Genomic DNA, 27,750 nt, shown 5'->3' on the forward strand with positions numbered 1-27,750 from the left:
TTTCTAAATTCTTTTTTTTTTTAAAGATTTATTTATTATATGTAAGTACACTGTAGCTGTCTTCAGACACTCCAGAAAAGGGAGTCATATCTAGTTACAGATGGTTGTGAGCCACCATGTGGTTGCTGGGATTTGAACTCCGGACTCGGGTGCTCTTAACCACTGAGCCATCTCACCAGCCCTCTTCAATTATTTCTATACTAGAATAAAACAATGGAGGCAGGGCTAAGAGCTTGGTTTACAGGATTTATGGTCCAGAGTACTTACTGATGAGAAAAATGAAGGCGCCTGCTACACAGTACTACTGCCTTAAATACTATGGGGGAATATACTGAACTCCTGTCTTATATAATATGGTGGGATATACTGGACTCCTGTCTTATATAATATGGTGGGATATACTGGACTCTTGTCTTATATACTATGGTGGGATGTACTGGACTCCTGTCTTATATAATATGGTGGGATATACTGAACTATTGTCTTAAATACTGTGGTGGGATATACTAGACTACTGTCTTCAATGCTATGATGGGATATACTACACTACTGCTCTATATACTATGGTGGGATATACTAGACTAGGTTTTAGTTGATTGACTGATGTGGCGTTGGGGCTTGAACTCAGAGCCTCACACAAGTTACATGGAGTATATTTTCAATGGGCAGCAAAAAGGAACCCTGGACTCAAAACTCTTGCTCTCTTAGTTCCCCTCCTGAAATTGTGGAGCATTAAAGCCAGCGAGAACCCCATTTTACAGACAGCAGGATCAAGACCCATGAGGAAATGACTGATCCAAGGCCCTGAAGGAGGTAAATGAGGAGAAACAGGAATCTTGACTCCCGCTGGCTCGATCCTGCAGTACACACTCTCGCTCTCAGGGAAGTTGCCTTTGTCTACAGACTTGGGAGGAAAGGAAGGTAGGTTTTCAGGCCCCCAACACCGACATGCAGCTGGCCCTAGCCCAAGTGGAAATAGAGCAATCCTGTCCTCTGATAGAGCCATGCCAGCAGCAGGGCGGGACTCTATTGCTGCAGGACCAGGCCAACTGGGCCAGCAGCCAGAGTGGCGCCAAAGGCACAGCTCGGAGCCCTCTCACCAGCTACATAATAAAGTAATTATGGGATTAGGGATAAAATTAGTCACTTGTGTAATTATTTTCCTTAGAACAAGAGCAGAAAGGGCCTTTTTAAAAGAGTCACTCCTTGGCCATCCCAAGAGCACTGACTCGTAGTCACAGATGAGTGTGCACAGACACAAACACAGACATACACACACAGCAATGATGTGCTAGTGAGAGAGGCCACAGGTCTCCCTGTGCCTCACCAAAGGCCCTAACCCTAAAAGACAGGGGTGATAGATACTGAACACCTTTGTCACAATGTCACAGTAATATTACCTCCTGTCAGGCACCTTAGCATGAGAAAACACTCTCTTCGTGTGAGAACAGTATCTGTATATGTGGGTGCGGGTCTGTATAGTATATTTGCGGGGTGTATGTACACATATGTGCTCACATGTGTGGAAGCCAGAGGTAGGCATTGAGTGTTTGCCTTGCGTGATCTTCCCCTGATTTTTTGAGGCAGGATCTGTCTCTGAACCCTAACCTCATCAACTCAGCGAGGATGGCCAGCCACCTGTCCTTGCCTCCTTGGTGATGGGACTTAGGAAGAACCAGGTCACTTCAGCTTTTAGGTGAGAGTTGAGGATCTGAAGTCAGGCCTTTGTTGTTGTATAACAAGCGCTTCACTGACTGAGTCATCTCCCCAGTGCCTGATGCAACTATCTCACGGCCCTCCCCAAACATGAGTGCTCCCTCCATCTTGGAAATTGATGCTTCAAAACTCCAGGCAAGAGCTTGGGGGCCAGAGGACTTCCTCTATGGTATTAGCAGCTATGGGAGGTAGACTAGAGGCATCCATGCCCTCACAGCCAGCATCTGTGGGCATTACCTCACACACAGAAGACTTTCCACATATGATTCAGTGAGGGAGTCTGAGATGAAGGATGATCTGGGATTTTCCATGGGGCCAATGTAAACACAGGGACCTTGTGGTGAAGACGGGAGAGGGCAGAGGCAGGAGCCGGAGGGAAGCCATTGCTGAGTCAGAAGGAGGGCAAGTCAAAAACGGGGCAGTCTGTAGATGCTGTCAGGATAAGGTACTGCTTCCTCATGGCAGCCCTGCCAAAACCTTGACCTCTGCTTCACAAGGCTCACCTGTACTATAAGATCCTAAGTATGTCGCAACTTGGCAGGAAGGGCAGGGGATAGAGGGAAGCCCTGAGTTCGAGTCCCAGCACAACATAAAACTGGGAGTGATACTTGTGATCCCAATATCCTGCTAGGAGGATCAGAAGTTCAAGGTCATCCTTAGCCTCAAAGAACCTGTGGCCAGATCTGGCTGTATGAGACCCAGACATAAAAACACTGGCTACCTGCTGCAACCCTAAGAAACCAACAAGCATCCTTAGCCAGTCCTGGAGCCCATTTCCCCTGGGGTTGAAACTCTTGCAGTGTCAAAGAGACTTCCTCATGCCAGACGTCTCCTGAATAGATCTATGGAAGAGGCCTGGGCTGGGATCAAAGCTCCAAATCCAAAGAGCTACTGCTGGAGACACAGAGGCCAAGAGAAGGTGACAGTGGAAGACAGGTGACTTGCCTCATCACTTGGTTGTGACCTGCCCCCAGCTAATACGCAATTGAGAGTCACTTTCCCCATAAACCAAATGGGGTGTGGCTGAGGCTGCACCAGGGACAAAGGGCCAGAAGTCTTCTTAGGGTCTCCCACTTGTCACCACGGCTCAGGGTGTCTGCAGCGCCAAGCCAAGTCAGCTGTGGACAGTAAACCCCTGTGAGGTTTGTGTCATGTGAAATGACTCACCGAAGTGATGATCAGGGTAAGCTGAGAAAACAGACTCAAGGCAGTGAGGCGAGGGGACCTGGTTTGAACCTCGGCAGTGATGGAGGCGGCAGCAGCAGCGGCAGCAGCATAACACCACATCCTCATGCCCAGTCAGCCCTGGGTTGTGGTAGGGGGCTAGGAGGGGTATGGTGGGGGGATCCTCATCCCAGGAAATAGGTTCTACAGGCTGAGGGAAGTCCAAGGCAGGTTCTGTTTATCCCCCTGACCCTAGGAACAGAGAACTGAATGCCGCACAGTATGGCAAGTCACCATGTATGGTGACTTCAGCCTCTGCCTCCTGGAGGCCTACCCCAAGAGACCTCCCGTGGATACAGAAGGAGCGATGTCTGCAGCATATTTCTAGTGGGTCTCTTTTACCCACACAACTACAGACAACCTGCAAGGCCGTCAACAGGAAAGGGATATGTCCACTGTGTGCCAATGGCACACTCAATAATGACACAGACTATCTCAGAGTCCTGGAGTGCCAACCGTGGGATGGCACAGGTGGGATTACAGCTCCGTGAGGAACCAGAAAAGAAAGAGTTGGGAGGAAACACACCAAACTCCCTATGACCCCCAGGCATGATGCCCCCTCCCCCGGTCTCGGAACTCTGAATATTGTGTTACTTTCATTAGGTATTAGAGAAACAGCAATAACTGTAGCAGGGCGCCAAGGAGCCCCAACACTGGAAAGAGGAGGAGCGGAAAGGAAAGAGAAGGCCAGAGGGGTTCAGGAAGAGCCAGAGGGGGCCAGGAAGATGGGTGCAGTGTCCTGGAGACCAAGCAGGGAGTGCTGCAGAGGGCGTGTGAATGGGTCGCTGTGACTTGGGACACCTGCCTCTGCTCCCACCTATACTCATGAGCAAACCTGACAGCAAGAAGTCTCTAAGGTCCCCATTCCTGTCTTCACTCAGGAGTCTGAGAAAGTGGCCCCCACCATGACCCGTGTGGAGCCAGGAGTGGCATCTACAACACAAACCAAGCACACCTTTAATCCCTGCACTTGGGAGGCAGAGGCGAGCAGATCTCTGTGAGTTTGAGTACAGCCTGGTCTACAGTGTGACTTCCAAGACTGCCAGAGCTGTACGGAGAAACCCCGTCTATAAACAAACAACACCTGGCTGAATGGCCACACCCTGCTGCCCATGCCCACCCCAGGCAAACAGACCTGGCCTCCCAGAAAAGCACCTAGGATGATGTAGGCCCTACATGGAACTTGCTAATGTCTCTAGGATGGTCATGCCATTTGTGTTTCCCTAGGGAGCCGCTAACACTACACTTACACTTACACACACACATACTCCTTGGCCCATCCCTTGGTGCCACTGAGACCTCTGCCCTTGGTGTAAGCTACATACCATGCCCGGAGGGACCTGTCCACTGCATAGACTCAAGCATCCACCCACCCACGTCAGTCTCCTGTCTTCCTCTGAGGGTTCTTCTTCCTCCCTCCTCCCAGTTCCTTACCCACACCCTCCCTCTGGGAGCATCCACAGGAGCAAGGTCCTCCAGCACATCCTGCCTGATTCCAGTGTCTCGTTACTGCTTCCCACTACATGGGAGATGGACGGCCGCCAACACGCAGCTGCTGCAGGCCCAGAGGTAGTGGGAGGTTGGGCTTCAGAGTACATGCTCTGAAGGCCAATGGCCTCTGCAGCCACCTTTGACCCTCAATCGGATGAGTCGAGAAGAAACAGGGCTGAGTCACTCCCAGATATGACCCCATTAAGCCCATTTGAAGGCAACTGATGCGGCATACTGAATACCACACAGCCGGGGAGTGAGTCTTGCAAGGCCAAGACAAGGTCAATGCCAACGCGGCTACCCATTTGCCAGCAGGAAGTGTTTTGCTCCTCTCTCTCTGTGCCGCCGGGGAATCCTTAAGTGAGATCTGAAGTGTGATTCAAACATCAGCTCCAACCCAGGCCTCCCCACACCAGACACCATCACCACGAGACAATGCTCTCCTCTTCCTGCTCCTTGGCTTCTAGGAATGAGCAGCATCCCAGCCTAGCCGTGGGGCACCACAGGTCCTGTGGAAGACTGCTCCCCCATCGCTGCCTTCTCCTCTCCTGGCCTTTGCCGGGCGGGAGACACTGGAGGCGGGCATTTGGAGCTGCCATCTTGTCAGCCCAGATGACAGCCCTGACAGGTGCCATTATTACTCCTGTGTTGCCAGTGTGGAAACTGCAGCCACGCTATCCTCCCAAGATCACCTAGGCAGTGAAAGACTGGGAGTCTAGGACAGCTGAGGCCTTCCTGCTCCAACAAGTTCTGCTCTGCATGCTGCCCAGCCAGCCCATAGAGAACGTGGGGTGTCTGTCAGGCACCTTAATAATCCTTAGCTCATTAACCAGAGCCTGGGTCTAGCTGGAGGGAATGAGGTCAAGAACAGCTGTGGGACTTGGGGGCATCCAGGGGAGACTTCAGAGACCACAGCTTCCCTAGAAGGGGAAGGCAAGATAATGAATGTCTCATTCACTCACTCATTCATTCATTTGGCAATGCTAAGGATCAAGCTCAGGGCCTGATCTCTACCTCCGAGTTACAACCCCATGCCCTAGAGTTTTGAGACAAAGTCTCACTATGAAGCCCAGGTTAGGCCTTAATGTCATCCTCTTGACTCTGCCTCCCCAGTGCTGGGATGACAGGCACAGATCACATTACCCTCTGACCTGCATCTCTCAGGAGAAACAATGAAACAGAGAGCCTTGAAAGAGACCAGACAAGGGCCACGGAAAGTCAGAGAAGAGAGGACCTGAGCTACCTGGATAGGGAAGAGGGAGCTGGAAGGATCGAGGCTTTTTATTCCAGTTGGTTTGGTTTGGTTTGGTTTGGTTTGGTTTGGTTTGGTTTGGATTGGTTTTTCGAGACAGGGTTTCTCTGTGTAGACCTGGCTGTCCCAGAACTCACTCTGTAGACCAGGCTGTCCTGGAGCTCAAAAAGTCATTTTGTTTTTATAGGAAGGGACACTGAGACCAAAGGGTGGGGGACATGAGGTCTCTCAAGATGAAGAGTAAATGTATGGAAACATCAGGATTCCAAGGCAGCCCATCGATCGACTTCTGGGTTAGGTTTCCTGGAACCAGATGACAGAGTCTTCCTGGGAAAGACGAATGAGTGCAGGGGCAAGGAGAGTGCACACACCCACACAGTGCCCCCGGGGACCCCAGCCTCACTATGGCCTCTGCTCTGTGCATGGTGTGGGAAGGAGGGAGGCCCTTCCATTCACCAATGTTCAAGCTCCACGAGCAGCCAATCAGGGCTCTGAAGGAGGAAGAAAGTTTGGTTCCCCTGGCAACACATACAAAAGCCGCTCTCCTCAGCAGCAAGCAGCTGGAAGAAGGATGTGGACTGGATTCCACCCAACCAGATCTCCTCAGAAGATGAGCGCATTTCATTCTAACTCCTGAACTCTGGTTCATCCAGGTCCATCCCCAAGGGCAGGGGACCAATGAGCCAAAGAGGCTCCCGACAGTGGTGACTCCTCTTCCCTGACAACTAGGTTGGGGCTTAGGGTGGGCCTGGGGCTGGGGCTGTCCTTCCATCAGTTCATCACCTAGGCCTTCTTCTCCGAGGCAGCTTCAGTGCCGATGCCCACCTGGATCTGAGCAAGCATCCTCCCCTTTCTCTTAAGCTCCCACTGCCGTCCCCACCCCGACTGTCCTTGAGGAGCATCTGTGACCTACGGTTGCTAGCCCACACTCACCATAAAGCAAAAGGAAAGCTGGTGGTGGTGCACACCTTTAACCCCAGCAGTCAGGAGACAAAAGCAGGTAGATCTCTGTGAGTTCAGGGCCAGCCTGGTTTACAGAGTGAGCTCCAGGACAGCCAGGGCTACACAGAGAAACCCTGTCTCAGAAAACCAAGAAATTTTAAATAAATAAACAGCAAGAAAGGAAGTGGGCAGGTGCCTGCCTCACACCAACCACCTTTGAAAAGTTGCCCAGCCCCACCCAGAGCTCTGGAACACACAAAGCATTCTGCTAAACGGAATTGCCTCTGCACACATTGAAGAGAACAGATGGATTCTGAAAAGCAGTTTCCAGATAGAGTCCCAGCACTGCCACCTACAAGCCAAATGGCCTTTGCTCCCCTTGCCAGGTCTCCAGGCCATGTGCAGTGTCTCCATGGAGGGCTCGCTTGACTCCAGAGGAGGAGTCAGTCACTCGGGGATTTTCCACATCCGGAGCCAGAACAAAGTCAAGCAGGGTGGCCCACGCCTGTAAAATGAACCTGGGAGCTGGAGGCTGCAGGACCAAGAAGAGTTCAAGGTCACTTTGGCTCCCCAGAAAGTTCAAGGCCAACCTTGGCTACCTAATATGGTGCCTCAACAAACATGAAGGCTGGGAAGATGGCTCCGAGGTTAAGAGCGCTTTTCCAGAGGAGCTGGGTGTGACCCCCAGCACCCACATGGCAGCTCACAGCCCTGTGCAGTTGTAGTTTTAGGGGCTCCAATGCCCTCTTCTGGCCTCCCTGGCACCAGGCATGCACACGGTAAACACACATACAATCGTACACGTAAAGTAATAGAATAAAATTTAAATTAACAAAACGACTCAGGGTTTGTCATGAAACATCTCGGCCAGGAAAGTCAAACCAGACATCAAGGTGAACATGTCCAGACACTCACCCAAGCCTTCAGTCAGCCGTCAGGAACCCAGTTGTTCCCCTACCCAGGTTTCTTCCTCTCCTCCCTTCGCCAACATAGCTGCCTCCTTACTCATCCACTCTTCCTCACATTCTTCTTAAAGTGCCTCCTCTTTTCCACTTTCATATACCTGAGGTTAACCCAGTGCCAACAGCCCACCACTGTCCACCTGAGTCCTGTCCTCAGCCCTGCTTGACCATCCATCCCACCATCACTTGCCTGAAAGCCGTTCACCTCATTCCGAACCTAATGTCCTGCAGGATCCTCCTCAGAGTCCTAGCTCCTAGCCCAGGGCGTACACAACCCCTGCATCCCTTCCCCTGCACCCCCTGCACTCCCTTCCCTTCTATACCTCCCCTTTGCTATTGCACTTTCCTCCTTTTTGCCCCCAGCATGCCTTGCAAACTCAGGCCTCTCTAGAACCTCCTCCTGTTTAAGGCCCTTCACCCACGGTCTCCTTTGCATCCACGACTAGCTCTGTGTCCCGGCTAGTTTTATGTCAATTTGAAACAAGCTGGAGTTATCTGAAGGATGGAATCCTTAAGAAAATGCCTCCATAAGACCCAACTGTAAGGCATTTTCTTAGTGATCAATGGAGGAGGGCCCAGCCCACTGTGAGTCATGCCATCCCTGGTTTCTATAAGACAGCAGGCTGAGCAAACCATGGGGAGCAAGCCAGTAAGCAGCATGACCTCCATGGTCTCAGCATCAGCTGCTGCCTCCAGGTTCCTGCCCTGCTTGGGTTTCTGCCCACGATACTTTTGATGATGAACTATTATATGGAGCTGTGAGTGAAATAAACTCTTTCCTCTCCAAGTTGCTTTTGGTCATGGTGTTTCACTACAGCAATACTGACCCTAACACAGGCACTCTTTTTTCGGGGGCAGGGAGGGAGGGCTTTCTGAATGGGCTACGGCTCAATGAAAGATCCCAGCTGATCCTGAAAGAGCACAGTCACAGCTCAGCCTCCTCTGCATTACCTCTCCAGCCTTATTCAGACTCCTAGGAAGCAGACACCAACTCCAACCTGCTTACAGACAAAGAAACAAATTCAGCGCTGTGAATGAACCCAGCAGATGCCACACAGGCCATTCGCAGAGAAGATATAAAAAACAAAACAAAACCATCAAACTCTTAGGCAGCCTTGTCTCCTGCTCCTCAAGAACACTGCGGGAACTAATGAAACCAGAAAGAACAGCATATGTCCCACTGAGTTCTCCTGGGCTGGCAAGGCCCTGTCAGCAAAGGTCTAGCCTGGTCCACTCTAGGTTGACCTTTATCTAGCCCACACCATGGCACAGCATGGACCCTCTGAACAAGGAGTGGCTGTACCTAGGCTTTCAAGAGAGTTGTCCAGGGGCTGGAGAGATGGCTCAGCGGTTAAGTGCTCTGGCTGCTCTTCCAAGGTCCCCAGTTCAATTCCCAGCACTCCCATGATGGCTCACAACCATCAGTAATGGGATGTTTTGCCCTCTTTTGTCATGCAGGCATGTATGCAAACAGATCACTCATAAACAGAAAATACACAAGTAAATATGCTAAATGATGTCTTTTTTAATATTTATCTTTTTATTTTATGTGCATGAGTATTTTGCTGGTGTGTCCTGATGCCCACAGAGGTCACAAGAAGGCATTGGATTCCTGGAACTGGAGTTACAGATGATTGGGAGCTGCCATATGGATGCTGGGAACTGAACCCAGGTCCTCTGGAAGAACAGCAAGTGTTCTTAACTGCTGAGCCATCTCTCCAGTCCCATCAGCAATGATTTCTGGGCACTGACCTTCCGATAATCTAAACCACAGCTGGGCATCAGGGACCACAAGGCTCCATCCCTAGCTTGGCTTTCCAACTGCAGCCGCTGCTGCATCTTCACCCCATGCACAAGTGGGCATTAACTTACTTCCATGTTAATTCACTCTAGAAGCCACCATTTACCAAGCACCTACTCAGAGGGATGCCGTGAGCCAAGCACCCACCAGAACTCTCTCATCCCTTCACTTACTGCCTCTCTGTGCTCTGCAGTGTAGAAGTGAGAACAGACATGAAATATTTGAAATAAAAAACCAACCGCGAATTGTGATGAGCAAGGGAGAGAGATGTGGAGAGAAAGATGTGGGCGATGTGGTGGCTTATGTCTGCAACCCCAAGTCTGGACAGAGGTCATGAATTCAAGGTTAACCTGAGCTATATGACAATAGCTTTCTCATAAATAGGAGAGTTGCTGGGGTGGGTGGGATGAGGGAATTAAATATGCTGAGACATAAAAGGTAAGGGGCTATAAAGAACGGGAAGAAGCAGCCAGGCCTGGTGACACATGCCTTTAATCTCAGCACCTCACAAAGGCAGACAGATCTCTGACTGAGTGGAGGGCCAGCCTGGTCTACAGAAGAGTTCCAAGACAGTTAGGGCAACACAGAGAAACCCTGTTTCAACTAACAAACAGGGACAGAGCAAGACTTCTAAGTGAGGGGAATAACCTATAAAAAGGTCCTGAGGTGTGGTACCAGCTTAGAGGGAATGCTGGGTAAACAGCAGTTTGTTTCCTCCTCTGTGTAACGGCCTCCTCGTTCCAGGGCAGGCCAGGAATATCTTCTTCTCATTCCTATTCCTTCTTCCAAGCTGTACATTGTCAAAACCCAAGTTCTCTGAGGACAGGAGAGGCAATCTCTATACCCCTGCCTTGTCAGAGAGAGAAATGTGGTCCAGAGAGGGCGCCCAGCTTTCTTGGGGGCTGCAGCAGTGATGAACTGTTCTTCCCCTCCCCCACTCTTCTTTCCCCCTCCCCCAAACTTTGTTGACTACAGATCAGGACCTGGCACCCATGGAGATGCTCAGAAAGTCTGGCTCTCACCAATCATGAGCTGTGTAACTGATTAGGGGAGGGGCCTAGGGGAAGACCTCCCACCCTGTACACACAACTGTTTTGAGAGGGCCACAGGACTAAAAGAAGCTACTTCCCAAAGACACTTGGTACTCACTAGGACATTAGCTAATCCTACAGTCTGCGGGAAGCCAGTGAGAAGTGAAGTCTTTTTTATTTTTTATTTATTTATTTTTTTTTGGTCTTATTGGGAACCTAGGACCATCAACATTTCACAGAGAGACATGGTAAAGCTTTAGTTAGAATAAACAGAGTATGAATGTAGATCACTAAGGCCAGAGCCTCACAAACGAAGAAGAGACTCACGTCCAAGAAAAGACTAGACTTACCCACAGTGACCGGGCTGAGGAAGTGCCCAGCCCAGGTGGAGAAGGTAGCTGAGGGGAGGTTGGGATTTGGGTGGGGGGTCAAGGGCAGGGCAGCTTCCTCTGGCCTGGCCTGCCCCAGCCACAACCTCCTATTGCTCACGGGTGTGGCAAAACCTGCCAAACCAGTCCTGGTGTCCAGGCCAAACGGCGGCAGAGCCCAAAGCAGCAGGAGTCTGGGACCGGAAGGACAGAGAGGCTCCTCCCAACCTGCCAGCCCAGCCCAGAGGTCTCTTCACTGCCTGGGGTCAGGTTGGTTCTCTCAGCTTTCTAACCCTGGAATGCAGTGAATCAGGATTAACCAGGGCCATTCTCCACGTCCCTCTCCTCCTGGTGGGGACAGACGGCCTTCTGTCTAGCTGTGTCACTATGCAAGAAACCAGAGGTAGGTCTGAGAAATAAGACAGAAGGCAGGGAAGGTGGCAACATGACAGGAACCACGCTCAGACCCTGTGGGACCAAGAAACTCCTGCTAGGCAAGAAAGGCTTCATTAAAATGCTGGGCTCCTGTGAGCCTGTGTGTCTCACAGATGTGAAGGGACTGTCTCCTCTCTCAACCCAAATCCTCACATGGAAAATGAAGAGAAGACCAGAGACAAGCATGGACTAGTCTAAGGTCACAGAGCAAGGCCATGGCAGAGATAGGACCCCACATAAGACTGACTTCTCAGAACACCCCAACTTTTACAGGAGAGGTATTTTTCCAAATTCAAAAATCACTCTTCACACCAAGGAACCAAGAGACCCCTTCCTCACTATCCCCGGAAATTCCAGAGACTGGAAGAAAGCTCTATTCATGTCACCACCCAGGCCCCGCCAGTCCATGAGGGTTACTGCTGTACAAAAATACCATCAACAGCTGGCTTTGTGCCTCACGCTTCCAAAGGCTAGGATGTCTGAGATCAAGGTGGCAGCAGATGTAGTGTCTGCTAAGGACTCTACTTTCTGGCACCTTCCAGCATGTCCCCACATGACAGAAGAACAAGCAGGCTCTCCGGGATCTTTCCTAGGCGCAGGTAGGCAAGCGCCATTCACAGGGGAGGAGACTTCACCCCCAGGAGCCCCACCTTAAAACCAGCACCCAGAGCTACGAGGCCAGTACTTGACTCCTGGGGACATAAATACAGCACGTGTTTACTCATTCGCTCGCTTCCTGCACTCCAGCATACAGGACACTCGTGTGTGGTGAAAGCCCAAGGAACAGGCAAGTGGCTTAAAGCTCAGCCAAGAAGCAGCTGGGGACAGGGTCCTTTCTGAGGCACAACCATGGGAAAGCAGGAAATAGATAAGAAAAAGAAAATGGGAATCTAGGTGTTGAAAGCTACCTGGCTATGGAACAAACAGAGACACTGTGGGCTCAGAGCTCTGAAGATGCAGGAGAGCTGGTTGCTGCAACCACTCTGAACACACGGACTTCAGGCCAGGGTGCACTTCTGGCATGCGATACTCATTCTCCAACACTCACAGGGTGAAATCCACCCTGCCCGGTGGAGCTTCCTCAAGCAGGTCCCTCGGCCCCTTGACAGGAGCTTCCAAGGCAGGGAGACCCGAGCTGAAAGCATGAGGAGCTACTAGCCTGACCCCTCTGTACAAAGGAGATGCTGCTGCCTCCCGTTTCCCTTAACGACTCTTCAGAAAGGCATGTACCGTGATGGAGAGACACATGATCTGTGAACTGCCAAGTGCCAAACACATATGAAACTACCAACAAGAACACGACCATCACTGGCCTCGATGGCCCCACCAGATCTCAATATCTAAATATCAGTCACCATCATGGTTCTAACTACTCAGTAGTATGAATCACCTACTATGTGCCAGGCATAGTATTGAGCAAAGAGAGCCAACATAAGAAGGAGCGATTGAGAGAGAGAGAGAGAGAGAGAGAGAGAGAACAGCTTTACTGGGACAGTTGTACAGAGACAGGTTGCAGAGAGAGAACAAGCTAGACACAGATGAAGACAGGACAAGTCAGAAAATGAGAAGGAGCCAGAAGATTAGAACAGATTGCTAGAGTTAGCATGAGGCCAAGCAGAGCAATTCAGTCACAAGCCAAGAGAAGCTGGGTTGAATCAGTCAGCTTGGAGAGGGGTTTGAGCCAGAACAGTTGAGTTGAACTAGCCAGCCAGAGTCCAGAAAGAGCTAGAAAGGGCGAGCTTACTCAGCAGTCAGTCTCAGAGGCTTACTAGGTCTAGGTAAGAGTGTTTAGAGGCTGGAAGCTTCCAGGACTAGGCCTAGACTGAGGCCAAAAGCCTCAGAGATGACAATCACATCAGACAAATAGAAGTCACTTTTACAGTTGCCTTTGCTCTCACTCAAGTAAGGACCATCCCTGACTCCACTTCACAGATGGGCCAATCAAGGCCTCGAGGGAAGAAGCACCAGACAGAAACTTGCAGTAGCAGAATGAGGTCTCCACGCAGGCCTCAAGTCTGGACGGAGCACGGGGTCCATACTCCACTGCTCGGGAAGAAGCACACCATTGCATTAAAGTAACTCCCTCTAGCATGCCATGTCATTCATGTGGTCATCTCACTGATTCTTGCAATAGTGAACGCTGAAGAGGACACAACTGGGTGGATGGGGCCAGTCCACTGTCTGCCAGGCCAGCCACGGGCTGTGCTTTCTGTCCACCAGGCCCAGTTAGCTGTCTTCCTCCTGGGAAGTAGCTACCTTGCTCTCCCCAGGTCTGGGCTCCCACACGGGCACCCACAGTCCTCGGGTGCACCTCCTAGCACCAAGCACATTATCTCAGTTGTCTGTCAGAGTCTCTGGACTACTGGAAGAAAGAGACGGTTGTTCGTGTTAAATGGCACATCCCTAGTGGCTGTGCAAATGGTAGGAAAGGTATTCAGTCAAGCCTTCCGGAAGCAAAGGTTAAACGGAGTGTAGGAGGGGTGGGGGTGGGGGGTGGGAAATCTATGCCAATTCTATAAAACTCAACTTCCGTTGCTCCAGATGAGCCATTCCATCTTCCCTGGCCTCCGTTTCTTTACCTGTTAAATGGGGACTATTCTGCTTGCCCTTCTTTCTCTCAAGGCTGCTGCGAGGAACAAACAGACGTGCTTGAAAAGATGTGACACTCATTAATGCATTCATTCAACAAACGTGCTGAGCCCTAACATGTGGGCTATGCCCTAATCCAGACTATCCTCTTTTTTTAAAAAGACTTATGTTTATTTTGTGTGCATGAGTGTTTTGCTTGCGTGTTTGTATGTGAACTGTGGGCATGCCTGGTGCCCTCAAAGGCCAGAAGAAAGTACTGGATCCCGTGGAACTGGAATTACGGATGGTTGTGAGCCACCATGTGGGTACAGGGTTCTAACCAGGATCCTACACAAGAACAGCAGTGCTCTTGAAACCTGAGCCATCTCTCCCACACCCCAGTTACTCCTTTTTATGAGACAGAGGTCATTCACCTGCCACAAAGCTTATCACTTTAAAGCATATATAACTTAAAGACTTTGAGTGCATTTACAGATTTGCACACCCAACACCACCAAGTAATCCCAGGATCCCAGTTATGCTTAGCAAGAGTCCGCAATGCTCTCAGAAGCCCAGACCTCTGGTTTTAGTTCATACTGGGTACCACTTTTCTGGAAAACTCCAAAGCTTCTTAGGAGAATTTCTCTGGGACCAAAGTGGAGCACACACAAGCATCCAACATACACCATCTCAGGGAGTATACTTCCCCAGGGAGTCTTGGCCTTCCCTGGGGAGAAAAGCCCATTCCCATCAGGCCAAACTATTCCCAGCTGTGCCTCTCTAGTTACAGGATGGTAGTGACTGAACTGATTCTGGCCTCCTGTTCCCTATCTACTCTTCGGGTAGCAGGCGGGAACCTATGCTTCTAGAATCTCACAGAAGGAAAAGCCCCACCACCACCGCCATCAAATGGTCACTGGGGCTCAGCTGGTCAGAAGGAAGCCAGGTCTTGTTACATCAGCTAAGATGGGCCAAACAGAGGATTGGAGCTGGAGCCGCAGAACCTGAAAATACAGGAAAATGTAGGCTTCATGCTGCAGATCTCAGGAAGTCTGGGTGACTCTGGACCGAAGGCATGACGAGCATGTGTGAACATGCATGCACACTCACACACACACACGCACACTGACCTGGATCTAGAAGGGAGGACTACCAGACCAGAGGAATGAGAAGATCCCAGAAGCTCCCAGAGCTGTCAGCCCCAGGGAATGGGAAGAAAGCCTGATCCTATGCCTTGAAGTTTAGCTCTGCCTCCCCAGACATGTATCCTTGGAGAAGTCCTTCACCTTCTCTGAGCCTCAGTTAACCTGCCCACAAAAAGGGACAATTAGGGCTGGGACATGACTCACAGTTGGTATGTTTTATGGCCTGGGTTCAATCCCCAGCCCTACATTCACCAGGGGTGACAGTGCATGCCTGAAATTCCAGCACTCAAAAGGTATGCAGGGGAGGGTCAGAGGTTCAAAGCCATCCTGAACTTTATGACTAGGACAGCCTAGGCTATCCGCAAAACCCTGCCCCCCCCCAAAAAAAAAAAAAACCAAAACAAACAAAGCAAAACAAAATACTTCCCTTCCCATTCATACTTTAGGATCATGGAAGAACTTCAGAGAAAGGGGGTAAGTGGGAGAAGGGGAGAGAGAGATGAAGGACTGAAAACCCACTTGTGGAAAGCCTGAGGTACCTCTGTTCTGGTCCTCATGTGAGCCAGAGAAGCATGGGAGAGAACAAGGACTCCAGAGACATGGAGTCACAGGAGGAATGCTGGGTATCTGAGCCTTATCTGGGGGACATTCCTCAGGCCCAGGGCCCTCCCCAAACAGCCCCCTTCGGGTGACACTCAGGCAGTAAGTCAAGGGGTGACCTACAACTGCATGGGAGCAAGTCTGGGGAGCAGGGGAGGCAGCTGGAATAAGGAGGACGATGAAGTGGCAAAGGCAGGGGAGAAAAGGGCAGGCATCCTAACTGAGTCTCCCCTAAGCCTGTCCCTCTTCAGAAGACAATGACACGGCCACCTTCCCTGTGACAAAGATGTATCATCGTTTGCCTTTGAGCTTCAGCATCCTTGTCTTTAAGATGGGACAGCAGTGGCCCACCACGCTCTCAGTCACTCAGCAAGTGTGACTGTCAGAGTGAGGGAAGGGAGCCCTCTCCCCGGGAAGGCTACAGAAGCCACCCTGGCTCTCAGAGTTCGGAACCCTGGGCAACAGACTAAAGGCGGATACTTTTCCTCCATTCCCCACAAGGCAGAATGAAGGAAGGCTGATTCTAATGCCTTCTAGTGAGCATGTCCTGATGGGACTGCTGGCCACCACTTCTGCCTGCAGCTCTCCAGTCCCGGGGAAACCTAATGACCTCTGCTTCTCCCTTACCTGTCACCGCTCAGGCGTCCCCCTTCTTACAGAGAGACTTCTGAATCAAACATTCAGATCCCAGCTCCCTTCAACTGGATCCAAGGCCCCCCTCTCTGCCCCCCACACCGCTCCCCACTTCCCTGATCTCTCCTCTGAATTCCCATTGTGCTTTGTCTGTCCCTCTCAATGGCAATTTGCACACTGTGACACAGTGACAGCTGCACACCTTCATCTCGTTCTGGAGGACACGGGGATGACAGTTGTTTTCCGCAAAGGCTCTGAAACCCAGCTGATAGGAACTGCACAGCTTGCGGTTTCTTGGCCCTGTGACCTTGAGTCAGCCCCTCTTCCCTCTCTGCGCCTTACTTCTGGCAAACGGGACAATAACAGCACCTCCTCTACTGATGGGCTGGTGTAATTTGGTGAGATAATATGTGATAAGGTTCGGGACCTTAAAGAAAGCAAAAGATACAGCTTTGGCTCTGGAGACCTTTTAGGCAGGTTCATGGGTGGTTTTTCTTTACTTCTGAAATTGCCAGACAGACAGATTTGCCTGGTGACAGACCGTGGGCCTGGGTTGCCTCCGCAGGTCACCAACAGTGCCATTGGTAGCGTGTAAGCAGGTGTGTGGTGACAGGAAGATAGCTCTAAGTGTGGGCTCTGAAGCCAGGCTGCATGGGCCTGAATCCCAGTGCATAGACTTAGCTACACTTCTGTCTCTGCTCCTGTACAGGGGTTTGATGATAGTGCGTCCCAAGGGACTGTCGTGAGGCTAATGCACGCCAAGCAGTGGGGCCTGAAAGCTGCTCTCTATAACTAAGGCTTCATTATTGACCAGACCCTGCGTTCTTCAAGGCTTTCTGCTGGACATGGTCCCTCATTTAATTACTCCAACAGATGAGTAGAGGAGATGCCATCGTTACATCATTTGCTATAGGAACTAAGCTGAGAGAGGAGAGTGGCTACCTCAGAGTCACATGCAGAGGGCAATTCAGTCATTAAGCTGCTGTTATTACTGTTGGCATTTCTATGACCAACACAAAAGAGGGGCACTTTTGCCCTCCCCCCACCTTTGAGACTATGAACTGTTCATTTTCCTATAACCAGGAATCCAAAAAAAAAAAAAAAACTATTGTGTTCCAGGGGTGCCTGCCCAGCAGTCACCATCACACCTTGGTCTGGAGGTAGTGTCACCCCTTCAGTAGACACATGGGCAGGAACCTGACCTGTGCCAGGCAACTCGGAAAATCCCTGTCTTACAAGGATGGGACCAATGAAGAGCCTCTCTCTTGGGCTGGAGAGATGGCTCAGCGGTTAAGAGCACGGACTGCTCTTCCAGAGGTCCTGAGTTCAATTCCCAGCAACCACATGGTAGCTCACAACCATCTGTAATGGGATCCAATGCCCTCTTCTGGTGTGTGTGAAGACAGCTACAGGGTACATATACATAAAATAAATAAATAATAATAATTTTTTTTTTTTAAAAAAAAGGAGTCTTTCTCTTGACAAGACCCTAGAAGAAAAACAGTCCATTCTTTATGTTTGGACAACTAAACTGAGGTACAGGACGGCCTCAGTGAGTTTATGGCGAGTTAGCCTGACTCTTCATCCTTCCAGCCTATGATCTGTCCCCAGTCAACCAAGAGCAGGCCTGCAACCTCCGTTGTGGAAATCGCTCCTGTGTATCTGGGTCCAGCCTGTCCCATCTGGGAACAACTTCAGGCGGTCTGATGCGCTCATCCACACTCTAAGCATTGTGGAGCTTGGACCCAAAGGAGGAAAGTGACGGGGCCACAGCCTCAGAGTAAGATACTTCGCTTGTGGGCCTGTGGCCTCCGCTGCAGCAGGCGACCTTTAACAATCCCTCTCACGTTCCCCCGGCTCCCTCAGTAAACTAATGGTGACTGATACCTACGGTCTCTTCTTTCTCCACCCTGAGCCCTGCAGAGCTGCTTGCTTCTGAGCCTGCCCCTGGGAAGGCTTGAACGTGAGGAATAAACGCTTGAGCAGAGATCTCTACCTCCCCTTCCTGTGCCCCCACCTCCCCATGCACACAGGAGCTTGCCCAAATGTCAGGGAACTGCTGGGCAGACCCCCTCCGGGGAGGACTCCTCAACCACCTCCCTGTCCTGGCTGCTCGCTGGCTGTGGACAGAGAATTCCTTGTTCCCAGTGCTTCCTGCCCAGATATCTCCGTGGGGCCCGAGTGCTGGCAGGAAGGAGCCAAATCGTTCCTCTTACATGGAGTTAAAGCCACCCCTGCCCCCACTACTCAGGGATAACACACGCCAGCTCTGTTAGCCATTCATTCTACCTGGGCCAGCCGGGCTCAACACCATGGCCAGCCCCTCCCCCACAGCCCCTGACCGCACATGTGCATGCTCTCACACACACACACACACACACACACACACACACACACACACACAGAGGTACCCCACATCTATCCAAAACTAAACCAGAAGATTCTAGGGTAACGTTACAGCCCTGGCAGGCCTGTTTAACTAACAACCCCAATGTGACATCTGCATATGACTTTGCAATTTCCCAATCAATGTTGGTCACTGGCTTTTGCCCTTTCTGTAACCTTACCCTGCTGTGAACCAGTAGTATTTTTTGTTTTCTCTTTCTTGTTTGTTTATTTGTCTTGTCTTATCTTGCTGTTGTGAACCAGGGCCTGGCTCTATAACCTACATTGGCCTAGGATATCCCCTTGGTATTCTTAGTGCTAGGATTAGAGGCATGTGCCCCTGTGCCTAACTCAGCCAGCGGTTTTCAAAGTGTCAAACCAAAACCAAAGAAAGCTCTGTATTGCTGGGACTGAAGAGTTAGCCAACTACAGTCTCTGCCTTCCCTCAACTTCAATAGGGGCTACAACCCACTTAGTTATTGTGTCTGTTGAGATTCTTTGAGGTTTATTTCCAATGGTTATTTCCCTTAAAAACCTGTTTTTAAAAAAGGAAAGGAAAGGAAAGGAAAGGAAAGGAAAGGAAAGGAAAGGAATGTAAAAAAGAAGAAAGAAAAGTGCCAAGCAGTGGTGGCGCATGCCTTTAATCCCAGCACTTGGGAGGCAGAGGCAGGCGGATTTCTGAGTTCAAGGCCAGCCTGGTCTACAGAGTGAGTTCCAGGACAGCCAGGGCTATACAGAGAAACCCTGTCTTGAAAAAAACAAAAGAAGAAAAAAGAAAGAAAGAGAGAGAGAGAGAGAGAGGTAAAAAGAGAAAGAAAGAAAGAAAAGTAAAATAAAAGGGAAGAAAAGTAAAAAGAAAGAAAAATAATTTTCCTTCCAGAAAGCTGAACAAATCTCATTCGTCCTGATGCTGGGTTCCCCGATCCCTGCCTGGACCATGGATGTACAATTCTAGGACCGACAGAACATGAGACTCCACTGTGCTCAGTGATGAGGCTCAGCAGGACCACCTTCTGACTAGTCTAATCTACACCCAGGAGCTGCTGAGCCAAAGAAAGCAAGATGTAGAACCTGCAGATGCAGATGCAGCTAGATACGGCTTCCAGTCTGCTGTCTCCGTCCTTGGAGGGCAAGTAGCACAGGCAGTGCCTCTTCCACAGGGACAGCCTCAGCACTGTCAGCCTTAGCACAACCCTGAGGCCTAGACAAACCTCCGTGCTGCCCCAGCAGTAACAGAACAATCTAGAACCTGCAGTCCCAACCTCAGCTGAAGCAGGAGACAGCCTGCGGTGTACTCACCCCTCCTCGGCACACCGGCTCCCTGGGGAGGATGTCCTCAGCCAGGCACCTGGAATGAGAAGAGAAGGTAAGCCCCTTCAACATGCCAGGCTGCCACAGGAACCTGGGAAATCAAAGAAAGCAAACACAGAGTCAGACCAGGTAGGGATCCTGCAGGGCTGTGGAGGCTAAGGTGAGGATGAGCCTTCATTCTGAGGGCGATGGGAACACACGGGCTGGAGAAGAGACAGCAAAGAAGTCAAGAGTTAATGCAGGAGAAAGAGCCTAGGCTGGAGCAGCCACTCAGGCAGCAAGGTGGATAGCCTGAAGAGACACAGACTTCTCAGGGCACTGGGTGGAAGTGGGGGAGGGGCAGTGAGGCTCCGCTCCTCGGGGTTTCCCTTCACATCAGTGCTGGCTTTACAGCACCTAGGAAGAGCACGGCCATCACTGTCTCCACCTGACTATTCTGCCTCAGTCTCCCCACCTGTGACATAAACGTGTTTAGGCTTAGGCATCTCTAGGGGCCTTTCTAACATTGGAACTCTGTTCTGGTACAACTCCTTCACCACGTTTTAAGCCCTTTGCCTTTGAGCTCCACCGCCAGCTCGGCCTGGCAACAATGGACAGTGTAGCTAGAAGGAAAGATGCGTCCTTGGGCTCACGCACTCAGAAGCCTGTGGAAGTCTCCTGTTTCCGTCATAAGGAACATAGCAAGCGGGTGAACGGGAGGGAAACGTACAGTGAGTGGTTTATGAATGTGGGCTCTGGAGCTCTGTGGCCTTGGCAACTCACTTCCCTTCCTAATCTAGAAATCCCATCCTCTCTGACAGCTGGGCCTCTCCATAGGACCACCTCCTCTAATCCTCTGCTGGCTCTGGAAGCTGACACTACACAGTTGCCTTCTCTAGATTAGAGAGCCCACACTCATGAGCCAGCTTCCAGAGCACACGAACACATGAACAGTCTGAGGTCCAGAGAGGGAACTCCTCTTCCTCTGCGTCCTCTTTCTGAGATAGGGTCTCAGTATGTAGCCCTAGCTAACCTAACGCTCACTGTGTAGACCAGGCTGGCGTTAAACTCACAGAGGTCCACCTGCCTCCGCAATATTAAGACTAAAGGTGTGTCCCACAACACAGAGTTTGGACTTAGGTTCTTTTATTTTTTAATTAATTAATTAATTTAGTTAGTTAGTTAATGTGCACTGGTGTTTTGTCTGCATGTATGTCTGTGTGTGTGTGTGTGTGTGTGTGTGTGTCGGGAGGTCAGACCCTAGAGTTACAGACAGCTGTGAACTGCCATGTGGGTGGGTGCTGGGAATTGATCCCTGGTCCTCTAGAATAGAATCAGCGCTCTTAACTGCTGAGCTATCTCTCCAGGCCCAGACCCAGGCTCTTAACTACTAGGTTGTCTGTACAATATTTTATTGCTGCTTTTTGGATAAAGGAAGTGAGGCTAAAGAATTCCAAATGACCTGCCTAAGGTCCCAGGGAAAATGAACTTCAGGAGAGGGATTGGAGCAGACCTCCTGGATGAGAAAGCCTGTGGTCTCTATGCTAGCCAGAAAGTAGATAGTTACAGAGAAGCTCTGGGTTCAGGGAAGGATGACATCAGGCAGCTGTGGCTGTGTGTGCTGCATGCGCCCCAGAGCACCCGCATGTGCAACTAACTACCTTAAGAGGAAAGCAGAAATCTCTGGCAGAACAAAAGCCTCTTTCTTAGCTGCCCTCTCTGGGGATTAGACAAGAGAGAAGGTCACAGTCCTTCCAGGGGTGAGCAGAGGGCTGGATCTAAATAAACAGAAGCACCAACTGGCCCCCATCTTGCTTTGATCCCAACCTGGTCTTCCCATACCTCTACCCTCCTTTCCCTGCTTCCTTCCTCCTCTGTATCTCCAGCTCCAGAATGGCCACAGCTACACTAGACAGCGTCAGGTCTCTCTCAGGGCCTGAAGAGAGGATATAAGCCTGCAGCCACAACATTCCAGAAGCAGAGGCAGGAGGATCACTGCAAATTCAAGACCAGCCCATTCCACAAACCATGGTCCAGGACAGCCAAGGTAATGAGATTCTGGTTGTGGGGTGTGAAGGGAGACCGAGAGAGAGGGGACCACACTACCTAGGGACACCACTATAGACTATCCTCTAGCCTCTAAATATGTGCAAGCACACAAACATGCAGGCGGATATTTGCATATGTATATATATATGCACACACACACCAATAACAAGCATAAAGAGAAACTATGCTGCTGGTTGGCTTTTTGTCGACGTGATACAAGCTAGGGTCATTTTGGAAGAGGGAATGTCAGTTAAGGAACTGTCTCCATCAGATTGGCCTGTAGGCAAGTCTGTGGGGCATTTTCTTGCTTAATGGTTGATGTGGACAGGTGGTCCTGGGTTGTATAAGAAAGCAGGCTGAGCAAACCAGTAAGCAGCGACCTCCATGGTTTCTCCTTCAGTTCCTGCCTTGAAGTTTCTGATGTGATTCACTCAGGGATGGACTATGACCTGGCTTGTATAAGCCAAGTGTACCCTTCCCTCCCCAGTTTGCTTTTGGTCATGGTTTTTAATCATCACAATAGAAAGAAAACCAAGATAACCCTCTTCTGTTACAGGAGACTAATAATCCCATTCCTTACCTGCTCCTGAATCCTATAACTACCCAAAGGAAAGAGACACTGGTCCCAACAGCATGACAACAAGGACAGGAAGTCCTGCACTGGTGCTTTTGTCTATGTTGCTAGGAAATCTTCCTCAACTTCCTCATCTGCAAAATGGGGGTTTATCTTTGCCTGATCACTGCCATGAAAAGGCAAGGGGAGCTCCAAAGAGGCCCCCTAAAGGTAAACCATTCATTGAGATATCACACAAAGCATCGCCAACTCCCATCCCAGCTTCTATGGCTGCTCTCTGGTCCATTCCTCAGCCAGACAAATGGTACAAGCAGTGGATGTGGTGGTCGTAGCGACACCTTCCCATTCGGTGGCAACAGCAGCTACTGCAGATCTGAATCAGGTGTGCCAAGTATGCTACATGATTCCTGGGGTCGTCATTTCTCCAGTCTCAGTGACAGATGACAGACTATGCTTCATCTGAGTTAAGTACCCAATGTCACACAACACAGGTGGCATGGCCAAAACGAGAAGCATCGTTACCCTGGAGGCTACGGGATTCTCCAGGGTGACATCCTTCAGAAAAGCATTCCTCCAGGGTTGGGGGGTGAGGTAAGGAAGATCAGGCCTGCTCTGTCTCCCCAAATCTCCTCAAACTAGTGCCTAGAACATGTCCAGTTCAACCCTGGCTCTAACAACATTGTCCACAGGCCCCCTACACATATGTAACAGATAGGCAGCTTTATCTTCATGTTGCTCTCTCCTGACAGGAGAAGCAGGAGCTGTCTCCGATTCCTTTGCCTGCTTTTGGATCCCTTTCTCCTAACTGGGTGCCTTGTGCAGCATCAATAGGAGCTGAGCCTTCTAGTCCTACTGCAACCTGAAAGGCCAAGGCTGGTTGCTATCCACGGGAGGCCTCCCCTTCTCTGAGGAGAAAGGGAGTGGAGTTGGGGGAGGGATGGTGAGAGGGAGGGACTGGGAGGAGAAGGGGGAAGGGAAGTTCTGACTGGAATGTAAATTAATTAATAAATTAATGAATGAAAAAAAACCAACATTGTCCAGTAGAAATACCATGTAAGGTGGGCACAGGTGCTTGCCTTAGAAGCCACTGGGGAGCCTGAGGCAGAAGGACAGAGAGATGGGCTGGCTAGTTTTAGTCAACTTGACACCAGCTAGAGTTATCAGAAAAGCGGGAACCTCAACAAAGAAAATGCCTCCATAAGATCAGTTTCAGGCAAGCCTGTAGAGCATTTCCTCAATTAGTGAGGGAGGGGGAGGGAAGGCCTGGCCGTTGTGGGTGGGTCCATCCCAGGGCTCTATAATTCATCCTGGCCAAATAAGAAAGCAGGCTGAGCTTGCCAAAAGGAGCAAGCCAGTAAGTGGCCTTCCTCCATGGCTTCTGCATCAGCTCCTGCCTCCAGGTTCCTGCCCTGTTTCAGTTCCTGTCCTGACTTCCTTTGATGATGAACAGTGATATGAAAGTGTAAGCCAAACAAACCCTCTCCTCCCCAAGCTGCTTTGGTCACGGTGTTTCATCACAGCAATGGAAACCCAAGACTAGAGACACTTAAAAAATACAGTGTAATCTTAACATGAAATATAAAAAAATAATAATTATACACATTTTAAGAAAGGATAAAGGAATGGGTGAAAATCATTTATATAATCTCTTGAGCCTGATAAGTAAATTTCAACAGATAATCAATATATACTATTTAGATTTTTTGTTTGTTTGTTTTTCGAGACAGGGTTTCTCTGTGTAGACCTGGTTGTCCTGAAACTCACTCTGTAGACCAGGCTGGCCTTGAACTCAGAAATCTGCCTGCCTCTGCCTCCCAAGTGCTGGGATTAAAGGCATGAGCCACCACTGCCCGGCTTATCTTTTATTCTTTTTCATGCTAAGTCTTCTAAATCTAGTGTGTGTTTTCAAATATTTAGCTTTTTTAAAAATTGAAAATCTACACTCACAAATCTAACTTCCCCAGTCTTCACTGGTGTCTGTCTACAACTGAATAGAGTGTTGGTTTAAATGTCTACCTGGTAAATAAAATGAAAGAGTTAACAGAATTTAAAATTCAGTTCCTTGGCCTCCCTAGCCACATTTGGAATGCTCAGTAGCCACATGCTACTTGCTCCAGTTGTAGGTCCTCGGTATACAGCAGGTCCTGGGGTGCAAGGCAGCAGCGGCCTCCTTGGCTCTGGCCCAGAGCTAAGCCTCAGAGGCCCAGCTGTGCCAGAATAGAATGGTGTCTACTCATTTCCCAATCCTTGCTGAGCCCGGTATTAATATCCACCCCTGGGGGGTCTATCATAGTGAGCGTAGGTGACAGAGGGACCAGAGGGATAGAGGGCTGACAGTGTGGCTCAGAGAGTGGTCACCAGCTTTGACAGGGCCTGATGACCTAGCAGTTTGAGCTGCATTGTACCTAACATTTGTCTGGGACCTGCCCCAGGCTCTGCTTCTAGGGAAGAAATAAGCCTTTGCCCTATTCTCAAGGAGGCCTGCTCTTCCAGTGTGAGGATAAGGAAGGGCCTGGAACAAGAAACCAGGTAAGGAGGCTAACGGAGGAGTCAAGCAGGAGAGAGGCTCACTCCACGGCTGCCTTCAGTGGGGTCTCTGTAGAGTACAAAGGGTAGAAGCTACTCTGACCTCTTCCTGGTCTCTACTCACCGAAGCCAGCTCAGTACACTGACTTCCAGCATTCTGGGTGGCTCCCCTGGGCTAGGAACCCTCAGATCTCCCAGCCTTCCCAAGAGCACTCAGGCAGAAGTCCTTGGACCCGGGCCAGGGTTCATACTTACCTCCCAAGGTCACCTCTGCTGGAGGCAGGGGGAAAAGGTCCAAGTGGCAGGCTGCCCCTGGGAAGGAAGGAGCCCCAGAAACAGACCTCACAGTAGGGAAGAGGTAGCAGGCACAGGCCAGAAAAACCTGGGTGGCTCCACCCCTCTCCTGGAGACCGAGGCCAGCACAGCCCCCTCCAGCCAGCCCAGAGGGGTGAAACCCAGCCGCCATTAGGTTTAACAATTAACTCCAGTTTTCAGCTCAGCAGAAGGTAAATCCAGCAAAAAATCCAACCTGGAGCTAAGAGGACTTAGAGGAAGTCTGGTGGCTGAGGTCAGGCAGCTGAGAAGAGGGAGGGGGCTGTCCCTGCCAGTGTGGCTCCCTCCACAAAGTCAGAGGCAATCTATAAATATTTTTAATAAGCAAATAAAGAGTAGAAGTCAAGTGGAATAAAACTGACCCGGCCGGGTGGGCTGATTGGTAGAAGCGGTCAAGAATACTATCTTGGGCTGGGTATCCCTTGACCCTTTTGACAGCACAAATCCTAGGACAGTGCCCACGGAGGACATGCCAGGAACACGGCTTTGAAATCTTCAGCCCTGATGGCCACTCCAGATCTAGATTTCCAATCATGACCTTGGGAGTCCTGACTCCTTGTAAGAGGTGAGATCCCACCATGTACCAGGCTGGACAGGGCCAAGCCACCGGCAGAGCTTGCCAGTGGCTCTGCTGTTTTCTACATCTCTGGCTGCTTGGCAACAGCCTCCTCTCCTAAGGCCCACCCCTTGACTTCCCCCACATCTCAACACGCCTTCAGCTCCCACCTAACCAGCCCTTTCTCCTTTCCGGGAGGAAGGCCCAGAATGGTGGAGGCTCCAGCCCGCACATCCCACTCACCTGGATCCCATACCCCTGGCAACAGATGGCTCCCAACCTGACGCTGGATCTGCGGTCCAATTCTCCTTGGGGTTCTGGCACCCACTTCACCCTTCTCCCAACCCCCAACACAGACCTAGACCCAATCCCACCACAGGCTCAGGGTCCATTTCCCACAAGGCTCTCAGCTGCGGGCCTCTGTTTCCCATCTGTCTAATGGGAGTTAGGAGGATAGACCTTTTTTTTTCTGCTGGTTCCTGGTCTTTGGAGATCCTGACATTTCTGGGGTCATTTTCTGCTTTAAATTCAGACAGAACAGGGGTTCAAATCCTGACTTGTCCACAGGCAGCTCTGCAAAGGCCTAGAACTGAAGACCACCTCAGTTTCTTACCACCTTAGAGAGGAACTAAATATCGACAGCCACTTCTACTAAGCAACCTTCCCCGGCTCCTCACTGCCAAGCTACACCTCCCTCCCAGCCCTGCTTCCCGAGCCCCCCTCCCACTCCTCCTGCTCTCAGCAGAGGCATTGAGAGCCATCAGTCCTACAAAGCCTTATTCTTGGCAAAATGAGGCTTGCCACTCCCCCTCCTCCAGAGCCCCCTCCCCACACACACACCTATGGAGACTGGGGCTGTAAGTTTCCACTCTGATCCTTCCTGCATATAAACATGTAACCACCCCTCCCCACCACCCTCTCCCCCCACCCCCACTGCACAGGAAGCACCTGCATCCAGACTCCTGTTACACTACCTCATGCCCTTCCAATCTGTTCCCTACAACCCACTGTTCTGCTCACTCGGTCACATCTCTGTTAGATGCCAGCTCCTTGTGCTAGAGTCGCATGGCCCCTACATGACAGAAGACCCCCAAAGACCTCAGATCTTCTGTAAAGACATCAATCTCTTTCACACTAGCCATGAGAAAATCCTTTATTTGCTCAAACAGTAAAGGCAATAATAGTCACTAATTTAAAAATCATGGAGTCTAGCTGGGCGTGGTGGTGCACGCCTTTAATCCCAGCACTTGGGAGGCAGAGGCAGGCGAATTTCTGAGTTCGAGGCCAGCCTGGCCTACAAAGTGAGTTCCAGGACAGCCAAGGCTACACAGAGAAACCGTGTCTCGAAAAACAAAACAAAACAAAACAAAACAAAACAAAACAAAACAAAACAAAACAAAAAAATCATGGAGTCTGCCGGTGTCCTGGGCAGTTACTCTCTGCCTTGCTTTCCAGGCACTGTACACAGAGCATCAGCTCTGTCTCCATGCCCCCAGTTCTACTTCTTCCGATTGGTTTTGTTTGGCTTGTTGGGTTTTTTGTGGGGTGGGTGGGGAGGTGGTAGGTTGAGATGGGATTTCAATGTAGTTCATGTTGGCTTCAAATGCACAATCCTCCTGCCTCAGTCAGACAAGTGCTGGAATTACAGGTGTGTACCTACTTCCACATCCAGCCTGATCTCTTTGGTTTTTGTTTTGTTTTGTTTATTTGGTTTGGTTTGGTTTTTGTTGTTGTTTTTTCGAGGCAGGGTTTCTTCCTTTGTTTTAACCTGAGAAAACTGAGATGCAGAGAGTGGAAGTGATTTGTCCAAAGTCACACAGCCCACAAACGAAGGCATCAGGGAGTGAAATTTAAGTTCTTAGCTACTGC

The 27,750-nt window shown here is 50.4% G+C and overlaps 1 protein-coding gene across 12 annotated transcripts in view; it reads right to left on the reverse strand.

Annotated features, from left to right (window-relative positions):
• Epb41l1 (erythrocyte membrane protein band 4.1 like 1) overlaps positions 1-27,750 on the reverse strand; it is a 122,406-nt gene that overhangs the window by 84,985 nt on the left and 9,671 nt on the right. For all 12 annotated transcript variants that reach the window (XM_085832884.1, XM_085832879.1, XM_085832874.1 and 9 more), the window contains exon 2: positions 19,853-19,901. The gene's annotated coding sequence lies outside the window, so the exon portion shown is untranslated. The remainder of the gene's footprint in view (positions 1-19,852; positions 19,902-27,750) is intronic.

This window comes from Mus caroli, unplaced genomic scaffold (genome assembly GCF_978045245.1).
Source record: "Mus caroli unplaced genomic scaffold, Mus_caroli_1 scaffold_2, whole genome shotgun sequence".
NCBI classification, from domain to species: Eukaryota; Metazoa; Chordata; class Mammalia; order Rodentia; family Muridae; genus Mus; species Mus caroli.